Here is a 16,349-nt window from a genome sequence, read left to right as displayed (position 1 = left end):
CGCAGAAGCTGTTAGGAATCTGAAAGCGTAAAAATGGGGAGAGAGTATTTTGAAGATATCTTTCCCCCGAAAGCTGGTGCTCGTGAGCCTGTGCATTTTCCCACACGAATATGCTCGGCCGTTATGTTAGCCAGGCATTTCCTGCATGTGGCAGGTTTGTTATGCTTCTTTTTTTTTCCTTTTCCTTCTCAGGGAATTATCCAAGATTTGTAGCCAGCAGTCTGCCATATTTTCTCTCAGTCCTTAGTCACACGCCCATATATGGAAATCTTTATCACATAGTCCCCGGCTAGGACATTTTATAGGAAGTGTTTAGTGTATTGTGGTCTTTATAACTAAGTTATTCCAAGGATAAAATGGCAGCAATAGGCATGACTATGTGTGTGTGTGTCTGTGTACGTGTCTGTGCGTGTGTTTAGCCTTTGGAGCTGCGAAACATATTTGACAAGTTTAAAGTCAAGGGTTTATCCCCCTCAGTAGTTCTTGTATAGCAAAGTGAATTTTTGCTATTTAGAAAGGAATCTTCTTCACTTTTGCCTAGAAGTAAAGTTGAAAGGCATGCTGGGATACTTTCCCCATAATAAGGGATTCCAACCCCTCCACATTTGGACATGTTCCCTGCTTAGGCGGCCACGGTGCAGAGATAGAATTAGTCACAAGGTTAGTCCAGCTTAAATAAGCAGAAGTCAAGTTAGTGCTTCACAGACTGGTCTTTCAGCAGATGCTCTGCCCTTCCGAAGAATGCAAGGGGCAAATGTGAGCTCTTAAGGATATTTTACATTTACGCAATGAATTACGCTGTTCAAAAAACTTTCTCGTCTTTCTGCCCTTGTGCAACCTAATTTCTCTTACCAGAAACCTGAGGCTCCAAAGGTAAGTCATTTGCTTGAGAAACACAGCTAATACCACTTTGCATTCAGAAACCCCCAGCAGCTCCTACTGCATGAGTGATCAAGTCCAAACTCCTTAGGACAAAAGCGGAGGTTTGAGAAACATTTAACAACCATTTATACACATAAGTACCTGTAGTTAGGCACCATGAGGGGTGAAACCAAATAAGATGAATTCTTAGAGAGCTGTAATAGAAAGGAGGGAATCTGTCATCATACAAATAATTAATTGCAATAAGTGTCTTAGTCGGCTCAGGCTGCTGTAACAAAATACCATAGACTGGGTGGCTTAAAAAACAATTTATTTCTCACAGTTCTGGAGGCCAGAAGTCCAGGGTCAAGGTGCAGTGGATTCATTTCCTGGTGAGGACCCTCTTCCTGGTTTGTACATGTAAGTGGCCACTGTCTTGCTGTCTTGCTGTTTCCTCATGTGGTTTTTTCCTGGGTGAGTGCACTGACGAGAGAGAGAGAGAGGGAGACAGAATCTATTTTCCTCTTTTTATTTTTTATTTACTTATTTTTTCGAGACGGAGTCTCACTCTGTTGCCCAGGCTGGAGTGCAGTGGCACGATCTTGGCTCACTGTAACCTCTGCCTCCCGGTTCAAGTGAGTCTCCTGCCTCAGCCTCCCAAGTAGCTGGGATTACAGGCACCTGCCACCAAGCCCAGCTAATTTTTGTATTTTTAGTAGAGACGGGGTTTCACCATGTTGGCCAGGCTGGTCTCAAACTCCTGACCTCGGGTGATCCACCCACCTTGGCTTCCCAAAGTGCTGGGATTACAGGCGTGAGCCACTGTGCCCGACCTATTTTCCTCTTCTTATAAGGGCGCTGTTTCTCTCATGAGAATTCTCATCCTCACGACCTCATCTAAACCTAATACTCCCAAAGGCTTTACCTCTAGATACTATTACATTGGGAGTTAGGGCCTCAACATATGAATTTTCAGAGGACATAAACATTCAGCCCATAGCAATAAGCAAGTGACTGGGGAAGAATGGTCTGGGATTGAGCAGCGTTGAGGTAAAACTAGCTTTAAAAATCATGTTCTTCCCAATGGTCTCTCCCCATGGACTTGATCCAGGGTCTGTGAATAGCTTCGTCCTGCAACTAGTGATGCATCAGAGCAAAAAAATAGGCAGGACATCATGCAGCACTTAGGAAGGAGGACGTGTGTGCGATCATCATCAGACTTCCACTTACAGGTTAAGAGAGAAGTGAGAGTCGTAGTTGCGGGTGAGGCCAGGGTAGGGGAAGGAGGAAGTTGGGGAGGGGCTGGCAGGGAACCAACACTATGTCATGGACAACACCCCTGGAAGGTATTTCCCAAATTTCCTTCCAAGAAGATGGTCTGTTTGTACATTATTACTGACATTTTGGACCCAGATTATGTGTCTTTTTTCAGAGATATTTGATTGCTTGAGCCCTTCTCCATAGCCAGATCATCTCCAGGGTCAGTGAGACAGTTAATATATTATAAGTGATATTGACTTCCCCCTGGACGTGATAAGAGGTCTCCTTTTGTATAAGCAGTACAGGTTCTGTGAGTTCGGCCTGTCTGCAGTTAAAGTCTAGAACAGGCCTGGGGATGAGTGTATTTGCTTTGTTAAGTAATTGACTCCAGACACATTTTGCCTGTACAGAGACCTGAAGTGGGCATGTGACTGTGTTCAAGACAAAACAAACGAAGAGAACAGCCTTGGGTGACCAGTGGCATGGAGTCCAGCCAGATAAACACCCTCTGGGTATACCCAATGCCAATTTTGGTATGGGGACCCTTTTGCCCATTGTCCTGCATGGGCTTCAAGAGTCCCCAGCAACCATTGGGAAATAGTTAAATCACCTTATACGATTGTTCTTGGAGGTAAAATGCTAAGAAGTGTTTGTACAGGTCAATCAAGTCAACACAGCAGGAAGCAGAGTTAGCTGCTTTCTTTTAAAGGGGCCTAGCACTATGTTCTGCCTTCCCCTCTTCTTCCCTCCTTTCGTGACTTCCTTCCACTTCAATTGAACATCTATTATGTGCTGGTACTGCCCTAAGCACAGGGAGTACATAAATGATGAAAGCATGGCCTGGCATTTGTCCTCTTTTATTCTGTGAATATTTATTTTATGTGCCAGCCACTATGCCATGTACTAGGCATGCTGCATGGAACAGGAAATGCAGATTCTGCATTGTCAGGATACAGGATAGTGGTAATAGTGTTGAGTAAGTAATTAGGAGTGTCTCGAAAGTCATAGAACAGAGTTCCATGAGGATGTATAACAGAAGGGCCTAATTGAGTTTATGGAATCAAACAGCTCCTCATCTGAAAAGGACCATGGAGAAAGTGCTTAAAACATGCTTTTACCTAAGTAAGCTCTATTTTAAATTCATATTCTATCTTCCTAAAGTGAAGACAATCATATGACTTTTTAAAATTTATTCAATTAAATTATATTGATTACATAAGTCAAGCAACCAGTTTAATAAGTGAATTAGTTGCTCAAGATTTAGGTAGATTTAGTCTTTGGACTAAACACAGATTCAAACTTCCGAAGTTCATATGGCAAGTTAGGCAGAATTCTAAGATGATCTCCAATATTCCTACTCTCCTCTTCCCTGGGGTACACATTCTCCCAGTTATTTAATCAAACTCTAAGCTAGGTACCATGAAGAGATTTTGCAGATGTAGTTAAGGTGCCAAATCAACTGACCTTAAGGTGGGAAGATTATCTGGGGAGCAGCAGGTGCTGATCTAATCAGCCAAGCCCTTAAAAAGGACTTGGCTCTTGCTGGTGAAAGAGATTCGAAGATTTGAAGTGTGAAATAAATTTGACACTGGAGCCGGGGTGGGAGATTCTCCAAAGCTGGATTTGAAGAGGACTATGAAGGGCCTTTAGGAGCTGAGAGCAGCCCCTAGCTGACAGCCAACAAAGAAATGAGGGCCTCAGTCCTACAACCTTAAGGAAGTGAATGCTGCCATGACTACATGAGCTTGGAAGATGACCCTGAGCTCTTAATGAGAAAAAAAAAACCTTGCCAACACTTTTAACCCTGTGAGATCCTAAGTAGAGAACACAGCCACGCTGTGCACAGCCTTCTGACCTACGGCCCTGTGAACTAATAGGTGAGCATGGTTTTAAGCCTCTAAGTTTGTGGCAATTTGAGACACAGCAATAGAAAACAAATACAGCTGCTATTCTGTTTCCCTCTCAGTATGGACGTCTCTATTGATTCCAATATGACCCAAATCCTCTTGATTAAAAAGACTGGACATGTGACCAGGTTGGCAAATCATCATATCTCTCACCTCTGAGCATGATGATTGGCTCAGGTGTTGGGATTGTGACCTAAGCTGTGCCACCAGTGTCCTTACCTGTGAATTATCAAAGATGAGCTTAAGGAAGAATGCTAACTTCCCCAGGAATGAGAGCCCAGAGCTGCCCATATCCATGACTCCACTAACATGATGAAACTGATTTGAACCTTGAAACCCAAAGAGCATGGAGAGTCCTGACAGTGTTCGAGACCCTGCATCCACTGTCTTTTGGCCACCTGAACCTATGCCCTTCCAGCGACTTGGTTATATGAACCAAGGCTTCTCCTTTTGATTTGAGCCAGGTCATGCTGAGCTTCTGTTGCATGCAGCCAGAGAGGTCTGAAGAACAAAGCTAGAGAGAAGTAAAGAACTGTGAGCTGGAAGACACCAGTTCCACTTACCAGACATTATCAAGACATGGAAGTGTCTCCTTGCACATAACCTGAGTTTTGTATTTTGTTCTTATAAATCAGTGCTGAAGGACATCAAATGATAGCAAAAACAAACACTAGCTCAATCATATTATTAGAGCTTGCAGGGATTTTAGATGCTATCTGGTCAAGGGCCCTAATTTTCTTTGTGTAGAAGCTCAGGCCCAGAGAGAAGAGCAGCTAGTTAGGTAGCAAGGTGGTCATTCCAGAATTATTGGGTAAAACTGACCCAGGTTGAATGAAAAATGGTGCTCTCTGTATCTAATCCATTTTCTTCTGCTTTCCATGATTACTTGGGTTTTCCATCATTCCAGTGTCTTTTTCTCAACTTTTCTAAAATTGTGTCTACTGAGCACTGTGACTCTCACAATCCCTATGATGTATTTTCAACCTAGACTCTCCAGTTTCTGAAACTCTGGTGATATCTCAGTTTGTCAGAGTGATTTCTACTTGATTCTACTAAAACTGGTGTAAAACTGTGTCCTGTTGTACATACTGCAAGAAGCTATCCTGGGCACAACTTACCTTTGTGATGATTGTATAAGGATAAATTCATAAATGATTACCTCCCTTGAATACAAACGTAAGTTGTTTCCATAGATACCTGTTCACAAAGATTAATTAGATAAATGTTTTCCAATGCCTGGTTGAATTACACTTCTGACATTCCAAATTGTGAACATCTTACTCCATTTGAACATGGAATTACAGAGTAGAAGATCTGGAAGAGGGCCTTAGGGATCACCAGACTCAATATCTCACGGATCAGAGAAGGACAATGGGCTCCAAAGAGCGGGAAGGCCTTGGTCAAGGTCAGAGCCTCTCATTTTAAAAATCAATAGGCCGCCTATTGTGCTTTTAAATGAGATGAACTCACAAACATCTTTTCTTAAAATTTGCCTTTTCTGCATGTATATAAACAAAAGTAGCAAAAAATATAAAATGTAAAGGTTGTCCTCCACCTGGATTGCGGAGTAACTAGGGAAAAATCTGTTTCCAGGATTAAGAACAATCTTACCAATGAGGTAATAAAATAATCTATTTGTTATTAATTTTAAAACTTGAGTAATTGAAAGAGCAGCATTGTTTTTCTTTATAAAAATTGATATACATTTATTTAAAAATATTTGGAAAACTGTAAGCTGTAGAAAGAAGAAGAAATTGCTTATATTTGCACTACCCAACAAAACCAATTTTTAACATTTTTGGTGACTTTTCTTCAATCTTATTCTATATGAATAGAAAGTCTATGAGGATGGCAGTCATAAATATTTTCCCACGTTATTACATCTTCTTTATAAATATCTACTAAGCACATGTGGTATGTTTTTCTTTAGCAGCTAACTATTCTATTATGGGAATGCTGGTTTTAAAATAACCTTACAAGGATCATCTTCATGTATAAATATATTTTTCCATATTTAGGAGTATTCTCTTATTCCTTATAAATGGAATTTCTGGATCTGTTTTATAATAGGTGCATAGCTCAATTGATAGACATTAAAAGAATTAAATAAGTATGTTAATCAGAATGAGCCAGGTGTGCTGTGGTAACAAGCAGCAGTATTATCTCAATGACCTAACAAAAATAAAAGTTTACTTCTTAGTTATGGGAATTCATTTTTGGACTCAGGTTACTCTCTGAAGCTGCTGTCCTTAGCAGTCCAGCCTTCTCAGTGCTTTGGTCCCACCGTCTCAACCAAGCCTCCTCTCTGATTACGTCTTTACGGGAAGGTTCCGAAATACTAACTCATACCCCATAGGCGGAACTTGTTACACAGCCCTGTCTGCCTTCAAGGCGGTGGGATTGGGTGGGAAAGCGTGGTCCACCCATGCACCAGAAGGAGGTGAGCACTTAAAGTTTCTACCACATCACAGTTCATGTTGTTGACCAATTGCTTTTCACAATTCACATGCCCATCAATTTGCATGAGAAAGTCCTTTTCACTACATGCATTTACTATACTCATTGCATATTACTCCTTTAAAAAAAAGCTTTGCTACAGTGATGGGCAGAAATATTTAATTTTTATTCCTTCGATTACCTCAAGGTCGACTTTTTTAATTAATTAATTCATTCCTTCATTAATTGAATCAATCATTCAACAAATACAGTTATGCGGCAATGATGAATTGGATATGTGGTGGTGGTCCCACAGAATTATAAGGGAGCAAACAACTTTAACCTCAGTGTGGATGAGGATAACATTGAGGAGCCTCTAGATGTGAGTCCTGAGGAACTGACAGAGTTGTGAGAGCTGGAACAGGAACTCAGAGCTTAAAGAAGAGTCACGAGAAAAGGAAACTGCAGAAGAAAAAGAAAAAACCCTGAGAAAATTCACTGTCAAGGGTTTGGCAGAAGCCTTGTAGACCTCAACAACTCAGAAAGTTTGAAACCATGGACCCTAACACTGAAAGGTTTTCATTAGTAGAGAGAAGTGTTCATGATGCATTATCTACTTACAAGCACGTCTATGATAAATAAAAAGAAATAAACCAAGCATTCTTTTGTTTTCTGAAAAGAGTGACACCTCCTGAAGAACAGCCCCAGGCAGGTCCTTCAGGAGGTGCTCCAGAAGAAGGCATTGTTTTCATAGATGACAGCTCCATGTGTGTTATTACCCCTTCAGTCCTTCCAGTGGGACAAACTGGAGAGGTAGAAGACAGTGATACTGATGATCCTGACATTGTGTAGGCCTAGGCTAATATGTGTGATTGTGTCTTAGTTTTTAACAAAAATGTTTAAAAAGTGAAAAATAAAAAACTGTGAAAATAGGAAAAACTCATAGAATAAGGATATTAAAAAGAAATATTTTTGGGCCAGGAGCAGTGGCTCACGCTTGTAATCCCAGCACTTTGGGAGGCCGAGTTGGGTGGATCACAAGTTTAGGAGATAGAGACAATCCTGGCTAACACGGTGAAACCCCGTCTCTACTAAAAATACAAAAAATTAGCCGGGCATAGTGGCAGGCGCCTGTAGTCCCAGCTACTTGGGAGGCTGAGGCAGGAGAATGACGTGAACCAGGGAGGCGGAGCTTGCAGTGAGCGGAGATCGCGCCACTGGACTCTAACCTGGACCACAGAGCGAGACTCCATCTCAAAAAAAAAAAAAAAAAAAGAATTATTTTTGTACAGCTGTAAAATGTGTGTTTAAGCCAAATATCTACAAAATAATCAAAACATTAAAAAATTTAAGAAGTTTATAAAGTAAAAATGTTACAGTAAGCTAAAGTTAATTCAGTACTGAAGAAAGAAAAATATTTTTTATAAATGTAGTGCCATCTACGTGTACAGTGTTTATAAGGTGTACAGTTGTGTCCTAAGCTTTCACATTCAATCACCACTCACTCATTGACTCACCCAGAGTAACTTCCAGTCCTGCAATCTCCATTTATGGTAAGTGACCTAAACAGGACAGGGTGTGCCATTCTTAACATTTTATATTGTATTTTTACTGTTTTCTGTTTGAATATGTTCAGATACACAAATACTTACCATTGTGTCATAATTGCCTACAGTATTCAGTAGAGTAACATGCTGTACAGGTTTGTGACCTAAGAGTGACAAAACCATAGCATATAGCCTAGGAGTGGAGTAGGCAATACCATCTAGGCTTGTATATGTGCACCCTATGATATTCACACAATGACAAAATTGCCCAAGGAAAACATTTCCATTGTTAGGTGGCACACGACTGTATTTACTTAACAGGTGAACCAGGCACTGACCCAGGTCTCTAATGGTGGACACATACACATGGCCCCTTTCCCCATGGGCTTTATGATCATTGACTAGTTATGGTGCCTCTTTTATGAATTGTCTGTAAATATCCTTGCATGTTTGCGTTTAGAGTTCTTTGCATTTTTGTTATTGAGTTACTTCAGCTCTTTATAAAGAAAAGATAGCAGCTCTTTTTTGCATTAGCTGCAAACTTTTTTTCAGTTTGCCTTTTAATCTAAATTTTGGTGATGTTTTGCCTTTTTTACAGATTTTTAAAATTATCTATTCAAATCTCTTGGTCTTTTCCCCTTAGATTTCTTTCCTTACTTTTAATCTTAGGAAATACTAAAAATGGTTATTTCTGAGTTTTTTACAATTTTTCTCTTGCTAAAAATCACCTTGTGAGAAAACATACACCTACACTCACATATGTGTGTGTATGTATACAGATATTTTTAGAGAGAGAGAGAGAAGGAGAGAGCATGTGTGTGAGACAGAGAGAGAGAGAGAGAAGGAAATAGAGAGATGGAAAGAGAGAGGAGGGAGAGAATTCAGTGGATAATTCAATTCAAGACTCTTTATGCAGGTTTTGAACCTAAAAGCCGCTTTAGCAATCCCAGTGCCTGCCTACCTCTCCTGTTTGCCCAGTCTTTTCTCCTCTTGGGGTTCCCAGATGGAAGGTGCTATGGAAGGTGCTTACAGTCCTTACAGCACTACAGAAGGTGCTGAAAGGACTGGACAAAAGAATAATGCATGGTCTGTCCTTCTAGTCTATAAAATCACATGCACAACTACACAGGCACATGCACGCAGAGTTCATTAATTCAAGGCTGTGTGTGGTAAGAAACAAGTGAGTTGTGTAGACTGGATGGACTCCAAACTTTTCATTTTGCAACCCCATTAGTTAAAAACATGTTGTGCAAGCACTTTCAAAATATATTTCATAGAACTCAAGACACTATCAATTGTGCATTACATTATTATGTTATATAGCATGAAGAAAGAAAAATATCCCTGCCAAATTCTGACATAGTCTTTCTGTAGGTATTGATTGTAAAATGCATCTCAATATGAGAGATGTTAAAATGTGAAACAATGTGTATCTCAGAACTGATAAAAAATGATCATATACTTCTAAATGAATATATTATGTCCTTTTAAAAGCATACACAAAAATGGGAGTTTTAAAAGGTTGAAGTTTTATAAGCAAAAGTTTAATACCTTCCTGTTGCACCCCAAAGATCACTACAGACACCCCACTCTGGAGGCCACTGGCATAGACAAGGTCCTGTGTGGGCGCAGAAGAGTGAGGGGCTCTTAGCTGAGTCTGTGTGGCTCTGGGGAAGTGGACGAGCATTCCAGAAGAAGTGCCCAAACACAGAAACAGGGAAAGCATCTGAGTGATGTTAGGGGACAGTGAAGCCAAGGGGCCAGAAGTGACTGTGGTTCTCAGCTTCAGTGTTAGGGCGAATGACAGAAGTAGGTAGCCAGGTGAGGAAGCTACTCTCTGGGAGAAAGATAAACAACTTAGGGAAATAGCGGCATGTAAATGAAGCTAACTTGAACTGGGTAAGCAGATGACAGCTGGGCCCTGTATTTAATGTCAGCACAGACAAAGAGCAACACAAGATTTGGGTAGGTGCCACTTAAGGCTGATCTTACAAGTCAGATGTGCGGTGGCTCTAACAGAAGTCACGAGTACCTGGCTCAAGATAGCTCCCCTAATGACGGTCACAATTTCTCCTTTGAAGATTAATCGCTTTCAGTTAAAGGACTGAAGACTCCAATGAAAATGCAATTACCCCCAACAGAGGTAACCAACATATTTTTCTTGTGAGAGGACAGGTTGCTGAGAGGAAGGCACTAAAGAAATACAGTGTGAAAGCTGGAGGTGGATTCTTCTGGTATTCCAGAAGCCGGATAATTCTGGAATACTGGATTCTTCTAGAATGCTCGTCCACTTGCCCAGAGCCACACAGACTCAGCTAAGAGCTCCCTTACTTTTCTGGGCCCACACAGGACCTCTGTCTATGCCTGTGGCCTCCAGGGTGGGGTGTCTGCAGTGATCCTTTGGGGTGCAACAGGAAGGTATTGAACTTTTGCTTATAAAATTTCAATCTTTCCAAACTCCCATTTTTGTGTATGCTTTTAAGAGGACATAATATATTCATTTAGAAGCATATGATCATTTTTTTATCAGTTCTGAGACACACATTGTTTCACATTTTAACATCTCTCATATTGGAATACATTTTACAATCAATACCTACGAAAGCCTATGTCACAATTTGATTGGCAGGGATATTTTTCTTTCTTCATGCTACATAATGTGATGATGTAATGCACAACTGATAGTGCCTTGAATTCTATGAAATATATATTGAAAGTGCTTGCACAACATGTTTTTAACTAATGGGGTTGCAAAATGAAAAGTTTGGAGTCCATCCAGTCTACACAACTCACTTGTTTCTTATCATACACAGCCTTGAACTAATGAACTCTGCATGTGTGTGCGCCTGTGTAGTTGTGCATGTGATATTATAAACTTGAAGGACAGACCACACATTTTTTTTCTGTCTAGTCCTTATAGCACCTTCCATAGTCTAGGCCAGCAGTTCTCAACACTATCAGACCTAACACCCCTTTTATAGCTAATAATTTATAATGTCCTTTTTACTATCTTAAAATGAAATTCACAAATAAGTTTTTTAAAAGCCCATATTGTATTAGTTGGGTTCCCCTTATTGCTAAAACAAATGCACCCTATTATATTTAATAGCTTAAATGCAATGAAAATTTATTTCTAGCTCTCATGATAGGACTGAGCAGATAAATAATGTGCAGGGAGTTGAAACAGACATGGAGGCGTGCACCTGGGAGGTTTCCATGGGCCAGGCCTGGAAGTGGCATGTGCCACTTCTGCTCAGGGGCCATTGGCTAGGACTCAAGCACATGACCACACCTGCCTGCAAGGGTAGATGGGAAATAGAGTCTAGTTGGGGAACCAGGAGAGAGAGTGGAGCATGGATTTTGGTGGGCATCTAGCAGTTTCTGCCACAAATATAATGCCTTGTTATAAAAGAGAAATAAAATAATTTACAATAAAATAACATGATTTTCATTATGTATACCCTTAGGATAGTCACACTAGAAGACATGAGTCAAATGCTTTCACTCATAAGAGAATGATGTGGATGTGAAGGCCTTAAGTGCAGTTTAAGAGTGGTGTGTTGTATTAGTGACTAACATATCCTTCCCTATTTTACTATTACTATCCAACCGTGGTATTTTTTTTTTTTTTTTTACTAGTAATGAGAGTTCCTGAAATAGTGAACAACCTTAGTAAAATTCTGAACAAAGCACAATCTTTCTTTAATTTATACAGCTGACACATTATGGGAAAATCTGGTGCATATTAGAACTCTGCAACAAATGATTTGTATTTATATGTAAAATCAAATTGGGCTCTAGGCTCAGATAATTATAAAGTTTTTATTTTTTTTGCCTCCAGGAATATCAAATGGGACACTAGTAGGCCCTGAGGGATGAGGGAGAATCCTTTGTTGCGCAAAATTTTTCTGTTGCAGGATGTCTAGCGACCCCAGCACCCTCTTGCTAAATGCCAGTAGTACCCTCCCTGCATACACAAATCACTGTGACAACCACATACACCTCCACAATTTTCCAAAGCATCCCCATGGAGTCGTACTGCTTCCACTGAGAACCACTGGTCTTAATAAATGCTTGTCCAATTAACTCTTGGGTACTTAAAGAAATGGATAAAAAATGGACAAACAGATTCACTAATCCTGGCATATTGCTATAAAGCAAAGAATATGAATATATTTGGAATGCCAGCCTTGTGCTATGGTAGGTGATTTTACATAACTATCTCATTTAATCCTCATAACAATCTTGCAAGATATTATAAACTTGAAGGACAGACCACACATCTTTATAGTGAACCAAATGGGGGTCTTGGAGGTGAAGTAGCATGTCTGTAATTACATGGTGGGTAAGTATGTGGGAAGCTGGGATTGAAATCTGGGCCTGACTCCAGAATCCATGGTAAATTTCCACCATTATTAGGATGAACATATGTCTCTATTTAAGTCTACTGTCCTGGAGTAATGATTATTAGCAGTCCCTTTCACTCTCCAAAGAGTCCCAGTCTGGAGAGTAAATTACATGGCCACCATAAATATTATATGCTGCTATTGTCATCAGTATTTATTGCACAGGAAGGTCAAGAGAGAGGGGAAAAAAGTAATATTATTCTTTCTCAGACATCAGTGGATGACTGAGGAGGCAGAATGGGTTTTCTCTTCCCCATTTATCACCTATGCACTTCTCAAATCATCCATGGAGATTTGTATCTGTTTATCTTCTGGAAAAACAATTTTTAAACAGTAGGAAAATAAACACTTTCTAGATATTCAATCTTTTACTATCAAACAGGGTGTTGTCCTTTACCTGCAAATAAGGTATGCTATCTCCTGAGAAAGACGAAGTACTCTTAAATCTGAGAAACAGCTGAAGATAGCGTAGGAAGCTGAACTGAGACACGCTGAGCAAAGTGATGCATTGATGCTTGCTTGCTTGCTTTTGATGAGCTGGTCACATTCTTGAAGTTAGGAAGAAATCCTCCCTTTAGATATTTAGGTTAGAAGCCTATCTCTATCAGCTCCTCGTTCTGACAGTTTTCAAACAATTGCTTTAAACGAATCACAGTTTTAGACATGTCACATGCACACGTTCAGTCTCAGAGTTACGGGAAAGTACCAGAAAAAATTTACAGGGTAATTTCAACACCCAAATGCTGTCTCTGCCACCTTTCCCATCTCATTCCTGTCAACGATTCTCTCCCTCCACTCTGCCCTGCCATCCCCCCACCTTTTGTTTCAGCTCCTTGTGGCATTTGGTGTTTCCCCTCCCAATTTGCAGCCAGGGTCAGCACTGGTGAGGAAAAGTGGGTCAGATTGCCCTCTGTCTCCTGGTGCTGAGCACTCCTATGTTGGTTCAAATACAGAACCAACTGAAACTCACTCAGGCCTTCCCCAGCTGGCATCAGCCACTGCCCTAGTGGTGGTCTAAGGAATTTCTTGAAAAGGAAGTAACCTAGTGGTCAGCTGCCCCTTCTTGGTTTCCCACCAAGAGCTCTAATAGAAAGAGTCCTGGTGGAGATGCTGAGCCTGACCCCATTGGGGGCCTATTGGAAGATGTGTCTTAGACCCAGGTGGCGCAGGGCAGAGAGGGAGCTTCTGGGCTGTTCCTGGTTTATCCATGCATCATTGCCAAGCTTGGGGATGATGCTTAACAAAGAGCACAGCATTCCATTGAAGGCTCATAATAAAATTATAAAATGTAAAAAATAATAATGGTTGAACTGGGCTTAAGTAATACCGTCCTGTTGTAATTGTTTCCTTCAGCTTCAGTTGTATTTAGAAAAAAAGAAATCATTTCAGAAGCTGATACAAATTATTAAAATCTCCCCCTCTTCAAGTCTCTGTAGCAGAATAGAAGGCATGGAGACTGTCAAAAGACATCTGAAACCTTAAAGGATAAGTATGAAATAATCCCTCTAAGTGTGGATATTGACCGCTTTTGTTGCATAAAGACAGATTGTTCTGCTGAGACCACAGGCAATACACTCCATAAATGCTATCTTTTCTCCCTCCCACATCCATAGCAGACTGTGTTAATTGATCACCTACCCTTTCTGGCTAATTCTCAATAGAATATTTCAGGGAGACACTGATGAAAGTTGGCAAAGGAGATGAAATCTGTTTTCCTTTCTGACCTAGAGTAAGCCCACAATGAGGTGGACATTCCCAGAATTTATCACCCAAGGAAGTTATAGTATTTGATACAGGAATTTGGAATCTTGGAGAATGGACCTTAGACCACCATGAGAAGGATCTCCTAATTTTCTCTCACCCCATCAGTCTGTCTTGAGAAATCTAGCTATGCTGGGATACTACCAGCTGGGAAGGGATTGATATGGAGATATGCTGGGAGGTAGGTAGGGAGGACCTGGAGAGGAATGCCAGCTCAAGATGAGTACTTTACATTTTGGAAGCCAGATTACTTACAAGTAGCTCTTTGGGTCTGCTTTCTCTGCTGATATCCCGGAGCCTTAAGCAAAGTTGATCTATTCGTTCATTCAGCAAACAATTATTGGGCATCTATCCTGTGGCAGTCACTGAGCTATGAACTAGAATATGAGGATGAATGACACGGATACAATCTGAGGATGATAAACCAATTACAGCTATTTTTAATCTTGGTGGTAAGGGCTTTGAGTGGCAAAACCTGGACAGAAATGCTGGGGTGACACAGCAGGGGAGCCCAGTGTTCTAGTTAAGAGGTATCTGTTCTCCAACTTGATTTCACTGGATGGACTGGGCATAGAGAGAATTATGGGCAGGGCTTGGGCAGGAAGACTAAAGAGGTAGCCACTCCCCCAAGAGTCGGGTCACTGAGATCCAGGTACCTTATTCACATAAAGGCTCTTTTCTTCCACTGTCAACCTTGGAGTTTCTTTTTTTTATATGGTTTGATTTTTTTTATAGCGGGTCATGGAAGCTAAAACCTTGGCAAAGAGCAATCTGTGATCTGCTATTGTGTTTTTCTATTCCTGTCCACAGGTGATTCCTAGAAGTCTCCATTTTGAAGTTCTCTTGTCCTTTGACCAAGCGTCCAGTACATCCTCACAACACTCCAAAGCCACCTTGAAGACTCTCTTCAAAGCAGTTCTTACTGTTGATACCACCACCATTGTTCCTGACACATGAAGCAGGAGGACCCAAGGCCAGAGGTCATGGTGGAGAGATGAGCAGATAGTCCTCAAAGGCAGACAGGGCTGGGGTTGGAGAGGAATTCTCTAATAGCTGTTATAAATGGAGATATGACAGATGTGAACAAACAACCTAGGACTGGAAGAAAGAAGAGGGAGGAGTCAGGTAGAGATAGTACTGGGAGTGGATGCCCGGGCTGTGTAGTGACATAAAGGGGCTTAAAGAGGGCTTAGGGAGCAGATCTGAGAGGAAGAGAATGAAGGAAGGTAAGGAATTCAGTCTTTGGCATTCTGATATGTTGTGAGGGCTGGGGGTGGTGACAGACTAGATTCAGGGAACCTGAGGGCTGGGTGTTGGTTTGTGTTCTTGAAATTACTTCCACAGGATTTCACATCCAACCAAATATTAACAATCATTTACTAAATAAATATTGTTCTGTCCCTGGATGGGCAGATGGGAGTGTTATGCCTGCCCCTCCCCATCTCCCATCAAAAAAATAACAAAGGCAGTTCAATTCATGACCCCAAGCCTGTCACAATCCAGACTAAGAAGTGCCCTGAGAGCCTGGTGGGATCATCTTGGAGCACAGACTCAGTATCCAGGGGATCTGAGTGGCCTAGGAACACCCAGAACTCCTGCCGCCTATAAGTCCAAGGCTGAGCATAGCAAAGTATGGAGAGTGAAGGGTCTTCTAACACTGAAGTATGTAGAAGCAGACTTTTCAGTAAGAAAAAAGTCCCAGAAATTCAGATTAGATTATAAACGAATTATAAAGTGATAAGCTGGCTGAAACAATAATATTCAAATTAGTTCAATTCAGCAAGTACATATGAGTGCTCCTGTGTGCCCATCCTGGGCTAGTCTACTTGAGGGGATGGACACAGGAGAAATGAACAGGGTTTAAAGAGGAGGTATTTCTTCAGGCACAAAGCTCTGCAGATGGCTGCCTCTCCACTGGGGACCCCATGACAATTCACACAAGATCTCTCCCAAGACCTCTCAAAGCAATTATTTTAAGACCCCAGTCCCTGCCCCCAAGCAGCCAGGAGTCTGTTTGACTGGTATCAGATCAAGCAGACCCTTCCTGATGCTTTTGTAGAGAAATGGAAGTGATTTGGTTAAAACAGGGAATTTCAGCCGGGTACAGTGGCTCACACCTGTAATCCTAGCACTTTGGGAGACCCAGGCAGGCAGATTGTCTGGGCTCAGGA

At 41.1% G+C, this 16,349-nt stretch overlaps 1 long non-coding RNA gene across 1 annotated transcript; it reads left to right on the top strand.

Moving 5' to 3' along the window:
* Window positions 1–607: 607 nt before the first annotated feature.
* LOC129042356 (uncharacterized) lies at window positions 608–15,467 on the top strand. The gene is made up of 3 exons (XR_008504110.2): window positions 608–873; window positions 1,205–1,281; window positions 14,989–15,467. It is a non-coding gene; the product is annotated as an uncharacterized LOC129042356 (long non-coding RNA).
* Window positions 15,468–16,349: the final 882 nt, after the last annotated feature.

The sequence above is a fragment of the Pongo pygmaeus genome, chromosome 7 (assembly GCF_028885625.2).
Source record: "Pongo pygmaeus isolate AG05252 chromosome 7, NHGRI_mPonPyg2-v2.0_pri, whole genome shotgun sequence".
Lineage (NCBI taxonomy): Eukaryota > Metazoa > Chordata > Mammalia > Primates > Hominidae > Pongo > Pongo pygmaeus.
This window is presented reverse-complemented; position numbering and strand designations above follow the sequence as displayed.